This window comes from Podarcis erhardii, assembly GCF_964252035.2.
Source record: "Podarcis erhardii genome assembly, chromosome: 3".
NCBI lineage: Eukaryota > Metazoa > Chordata > Lepidosauria > Squamata > Lacertidae > Podarcis > Podarcis erhardii.
In genome coordinates, this window is record NC_138507.1 from 926,829 (window position 1) to 933,270 (window position 6,442).

Here is a 6,442-nt window from a genome sequence, read left to right on the forward strand (position 1 = left end):
GGGTCCACCCGACTGGGGACAAGGTACGGGCCATTTGTGATGCCCCAGCGCCCCAGAGCAAGACTGAACTTCAGGCCTTCTTGGGACTATTGAACTTTTACCATTCCTTCCTTCCCCACAAGGCGGCAGTAGCGGAGCCCCTACACAGACTCCTGGACAAGCGGGCCCCTTGGGTGTGGGGCCAGCGCCAGGAGGCTGCATTCCAGGCAGTCAAGGACTTGCTTGTCTCAAACTCGGTCTTGGCACACTTCGACGAGAGGCTGCCGGTGGTGCTAGCATGCGACACCTCCCCCTATGGCATTGGCGCTGTCCTGGGACACTAACTCCCGGATGGAAGAGAGGTACCGGTGGCATACTTTTCCCAGACACTCAACGCAACTGAGCGGAACTACTCGCAAATAGACAAGGAGGGGCTGGCAATCGTGAAGGGAGTAAAAAAATTCCATGATTTCTTGTATGGGCGTCCCTTCACCGTGGCGACTGACCACAAGCCGTTGCTTGGCTTGTTTGCCCCTGAAAAGCAGACACCCCAAGTGCTGTCTCCTCGCGTCCTCAGGTGGTCAATTTTCCTTGCCAGCTACCAGTATGCACTGATTCACCGCCCTGGGAAGGCGATGGGCCATGCGGACACCCTCAGCAGGCTACCACTACCGGAAACAGGCCCCGACCCAGCACCTGCACAAGAGGTTATGAGCCTGGAGCTGCTTCCCGACCGCCCCATTCAGGCACAAGAAGTTGCACACCATTCCAAGAAAGAAAGGGTCATCTCCCGGGTCCTGGACTGGGTGTGGAGGGGATGGCCCAGCAGCAGCCCTGGGCCAGAATTCGCCGGCTACACAACCCGCAAACATGAACTGTCGGCCCACAAGGAGTGCCTGTTATGGGGAAGCAGGGTCGTTGTTCCCCAGCCCCTCCGCAAAAGGGTCCTCACAGCCCTACACGAGACATACTCAGGGGTAGTAAGAATGAAGGCCCTGGCCAGGAGTTATGTGTGGTGCCCGGGGATCGACGGAGAGATAGAGGCCTGGGTCAAACACTGCCAGGCCTGCCAAGAATCCCGCCCAGATCCCCCAAGGGCCCCAGTCCAGTCCTGGGAGTCCGCCCGAGCACCATGGTCACGCCTGCATGTGGACTTGGCTGGCCCCTTTCAGGGGAAAACATTCTTCATAGTGGTGGACTCCTACAGCAAATGGCTGGAAGTCGCACTGGTACTGTCCACTTCTACATCCGCAGCCATCCGGGTACTACGCAGGCTGTTTGCAACCCACGGGCTCCCTGACACTCTCGTCTCAGACAAAGGGACTGCATTTACGTCAGGAGAATTCCAAACCTTCACAGCGCAGAACGCCATCCGCCACATCCGTTCGGCGCCATTCCACCCTGCCACCAATGGCCAAGCAGAACGCATGGTGCAGACCACCAAGGACACCCTTCGCCGCATGACGCAAGGGGATTGGGAGTACCGCCTTGCCACATTCCTCCTAGCACAGCACCCCCAGCTCAACGACTGGCCGGAGCCCCACTGAACTACTAATGGGTCTGCGCCTTGCAATAAGATTGGACCGCCTTCACCCCGATAGGGCTCAGGATGAGGTAGTGGTGGGGGAAGGCAGGAACCTCCAGACCTTCGAGGCCCAGGACCCAGTGTACGCAAAGAATTTTGGGCAGGCCCAGCATGGGTACCCGCCACAGTCACCAGGGTTACTGGCCCCATGTCGTACGAGGTGCTAACGGATGGGGGGCAATGCTGGCGCCGCCACTGCAACCAGATACGGTGACGATTCCCGGGAGAAAACCAGGAGGAGGAAAGGTCAGAGGAGTCCCAAGGGAACAGAGGGGCAGTGAGGCCCATAGAGCAGGAGGGGCCAGCAGGAGAGGCAGAATCAGTAAATACAGAGAGGACCCGCGAGGCCGAAAGGACACCAGAACCACGACTGAGGGAGCCGGTTGCGCCAGACCAAACAGCCCCATCACAGCCAGCATCCTTGGAACACAAGCCAGAACCTGAACCCCGGACCAGGGAACACCCCAGGCTGCAACGCACACGTAGGCCGCCGGCGTACCTCGAGGACTATGAATGCGACCTCACAGGCAGGACTGGAACTTAGAGGGGAGGGGTGTTATGTACTGAGTTGAATAGGATCCAAACTGCAGCAGTCTGATTGGTCCTAGAACAATAGGATCCAAATTGCAGCAGTCTGATTGGTCCTAGAACAATAGGATTCAGAATGCAGCAGTCTGATTGGTCCTAGAACAATGCAGCAGTATGATTGGTTGGCAGGAACCACCCAATCATGTTCCAGATATAAGTGAATCCACAACCTGATTGGCTTACAGTAGAAGTCCAGAATTAGCCAATCATGTGCAGCCCATTGTGTAAATAATGTATATAAAGCAGATACTTTGAGGGGACTTTCATTCATTCTTCCTCACCATTATGAGCTGAATAAAGAGCATGAAATCACTTTGCGACTCTGAGTATATTTCACTGGTGCTGGTCTCATTGCACTCCGAGGAGCTCAGAGCATCTCCCCAGGCTAGATGGTTTGCAGAGGAGGCGGCAGCAGCAGGGAAATGCTGGGTGGGCGATGATGGCGAGTCCTCTTCTGTGGCCTCCCGAGGCTGCTCTGTGGCTCTGCTGGCCTCACCTTCCGGAGACGTATAGAGCTACGGTGTAAGTCTCTCTGCTTTCCATATCTCACCCACAACTCTGCCCCATTTCGCCTGCTTTGCAGAGGGCGCTTTGTTGGCGTAGAAGATGCAGGGCCAGAGTGCTCTGACAGCACAGCCAAAGGTTGCTTTTGCATATTTTCCATGGCAGTGGCAGATTATTATCATTATCATTATCATTATCATTATCATTATCATTATCATTATCATTATCATTATCATTATCATTATTACGCATGCACGCGCACAAACTTAGAATTCTGCCCTAAATTTGTTTGAACTGGAAAGTTTTAAGGGATAGCAAGGGTCATCTAGTCCAACCCCCAGCCATGCAGGGATCTTTTGCCCAGTGTGGGGCTCAAGGGACTAAAATTTGCATCAAAACGCAGCAGTGTTTAGATAGGGCACGCAGTACGTATTTAGGGTTGGAAGGAGTGTGAGCATATTCAATTTTCTGTAGCAGCTTTGAAATGGTGCCACCATTAGCTTAGACGAGGCTGGCGAAGTTTTCCATGTCATTTCCTGTTGCTGCCCAAACCAAAATCGAAGGAGATCTTGAGAGAAATTAAATTTTATCAAGCACAGTATGCGAAATTGATAAATCAAGAAGTTGAGTGGAAAATTAAACAAATGAAACAAAGATCATTCGAATCAGCTAATAAGTGTGGGAAACTTTTAGCATGGCAACTGAAAAAGAGACAAAAATTGAACACAGTCACCAATCTAGAGATTGAAGGGAGAAATATCCAGAAACCAGAAGAAATTAGGAAGTGCTTCCAGAGATACTTTAAAAAGCTTTACACTCAAGGGCCACAAGAGGAGAAGGAGATAGACCAATTTTTGAAAACAAATGGTCTACCAAAACTTGCTCAGGAAAAGAGAACAATCCTGAATCACAAAATAACACAACAAGAAATAGAGAGTGCCATTCAGAATATGCAACTAGGCAAATCTCCAGGTCCGGATGGGCTTACCTCCAAGTATTATAAGACATTGAAAGACTATTGATGGGCTTACCTCCAAGTATTATAAGACATTGAAAGACTATTTGATACAACCACTAATGGAGGTATGCAACCAGATTTTGGAGGGGAAGAAGGCACCGGAATCGTGGAAAGAAGCTTTCATCACATTGATTCCTAAAGTGGAAACTGAAAAGACTCAACTAAAGAACTACCGTCCCATCTCACTCCTAAATGTGGATTACAAAATCTTTGCAGATATTTTGGCGAGTAGACTTAAAAAAGTATTAAATGAAGTAATTCATAAAGACCAGGCAGGCTTTCTCCCAGGAAGACATTTGTCTGATAATACTAGGAATATTGTTGACATTTTGGAACTTTTGCAAACCAATATTAATACAAAATCAGTGTTAATTTTTGTCGATGCAGAGAAGGCCTTTGACAACATTTCTTGGAGATTTATGAAGAAAAATTTGGAAGGGATGGGAGTGGGACGGGGGTTTGAAAATGGAATAGAAGCAATTTATTCAGAGCAGAAAGCGAAACTGATTGTAAACAATGTGGTGACAGAAGAATTTAAAATTGAAAAAGGAACACGACAAGGGTGCCCCCTATCCCCTCTGTTATTTATTTCTGTTCTGGAGGTGCTCTTGAACATGATTAGGGAAGACCGGCTGGTACAAGGAATACAGGTCGGAGTGAAACAATTTAAACTGAAAGCTTTTGCAGATGATTTGGTTTTAACATTACAGGAGCTAGAATCTAGTACGAAGAGAGTGTTAGAATTAATTCATGAATTTGGTCGGGTAGCAGGGTTTAAATTGAACAAGCAAAAAACTAAGGTTTTGGAGAAAAACTTGACACCTTTGGAAATAGATGGGTTTCAGAAAGAGACAGAATTAAATGTTGTTAAAAAGGTAAAATACCTAGGGGTAAATTTGTCTGCCAAAAATTTGAATTTGTTTAAAGATAATTATGAAAAATGTTGGTCAGAAATTAAGAAAGATTTAGAGATTTGGTCAAGATTGAAACTTTCCTTGATGGGCCGAATTGCAGCTATAAAGATGAATGTATTGCCAAAGATGTTATTTTTGTTTCAGACCCTACAGATCGTGGACAGAGTGGAGTGTTTTGGGAAGTGGCAGAAAGATATTTCTAGGTTTGTCTGGCAGGGCAAAAAGCCCCGAATAAAATTTAAAATACTAACTGATGCCAAAGAGAGAGGGGGGTTTGCCCTGCCAGACTTAAGGTTATATTATGAAGCTGCGGCTTTCTGCTGGATGAAAGATTGGTTACTTCTTGAAGGCCTTCTGGGAAATGATATATAATGAGCTGAAAAAGGTATTTAAGTATACCTTCACTAAGAAACCAGAGGCCTTCCTTCTGGGTATTGTCGGCCAGAAGGTGTTAAAGAAGGACCGAACATTCTTTATGTATGCAACAACGGCAGCAAGGATACTCATCGCAAAAAACTGGAAAACTCAAGATCTACCCACACTGGAAGAGTGGCAGATGCAGCTGATGGACTATATGCAACTGGCCGAGATGACTGGCAGAATCCGAGACCTGGGAGAAGAGAAAATGGAGGAAGACTGGAAGAAATTTAAGATGTATCTACAAAAACATTGTAATTTGGTTGAATGTTAAGAAGGATGCTAGATTATAAAAAATTGGCCACCACTAAATTAGATTTAAATTTGATGATAAGTGAGACTAAAGAAAATATAAATTTTTTTTGGAAGAATTGCTAGATTATATTTGAATGAGTGGATATGAGATTGTAAACAAGTTGATAATTTGTTTGGAAAAAAAACTTTTAATGATGTAAATGGGAGCGGGAGACGTGAGGGAGTCCAAAGAAGTGATGAAACTATGTTTGTGACAGAAGTAAGATTGTTTATTATTTGTGCATTTATATTTAAAAACTTTAATAAATATTTATATATATATATATATATATATAAAAGATTGGTTACTTCTTGAGAACACTGATGTTCTAGATCTGGAAGGGTACTACAATGCTTTTGGATGGCATGCATATTTGTGGTATGACAAGGTAAAGGTTCATAAAATGTTCAAAAACCATATTGTCAGGAAAGCTATATTCATGGTCTGGACAAAATACAAAGATTTATTAGAGGGTTATCACCAGTGGAGGCCAAGGCCAGAAAAAGACTCAATATGGAGGTCGGATGGCCAAAATATTGGGAAATGATAGAAAAAACAGGAGACAATTGGAGACTGCTGAGCTTTGAAAAATTAAAGAATAGGGTGCAAGATTGGTTTCACTATGCTCAAATTCAAGAAGTTTTTAAGTCGGACAAAAAAATAGGATTCCAGGTGGAAAAATCGAAACTAGAGACAGAACTGTTAGAACCTAAGACCAAGGTACTTTCGAGAATGTATAACTTGCTGCTTAAATGGAATACTCAGGATGAGATAGTCAAATCAGCCATGATAAAATGGGCTCAGGATATTGGGTACAACATTATGTTTGAAGACTGGGAAAGGTTATGGACCACTGGAATGAGATTTACGGCATGCAATGCCTTGAAAGAGAATATTATGAAAATGATATATAGGTGGTACATGACCCCAGTCAAACTTGCAAAAATTTACCATCGATCTGATAATAAATGTTGGAAATGTAAGGAGGCTGAAGGGACATTTTTTCACCTTTGGTGGACTTGTCCAAAAGTGAAGGCCTTCTGGGAAATGATCTATAATGAATTAAAAAAGGTGTTTAGGTACACCTTTCCCAAGAAACCAGAGGCCTTCCTCCTGGGCATTGTGGACCAAAGGGTGATAAA